Source organism: Delphinus delphis, unplaced genomic scaffold (assembly GCF_949987515.2).
Source record: "Delphinus delphis unplaced genomic scaffold, mDelDel1.2 scaffold_592, whole genome shotgun sequence".
Taxonomy (NCBI): domain Eukaryota; kingdom Metazoa; phylum Chordata; class Mammalia; order Artiodactyla; family Delphinidae; genus Delphinus; species Delphinus delphis.
Genome location: NW_027193213.1, coordinates 4725 through 5000, shown reverse-complemented (window position 1 = coordinate 5000; position 276 = coordinate 4725).

The window sequence follows — 276 nt, the reverse complement described above, 5'->3', positions numbered from 1 at the left end:
CTCTTGGCAAGGGCGTATCATGTTTAACATGGAAAGGACTATGCCAACGGTGGTCTCAGAATGAATGGAGGGTGCAAAGAGGTAGAAAGAGAGGTTCCCGACTTGGGGGGGGGGGGTTGCGGGGAGGGGGGAAAGCCCCAACCACGTCGCCTCGTCCTCCATCCATCCCGATCAGGGTCGGTCACGGGCAGAACACAAGGGGGCGGCTTCCCTCACTGGGGGCCCCGAACTTAGAAAACTCTCATCTCTGCAAAAAGACAAGCAGTGCTGGCTGGG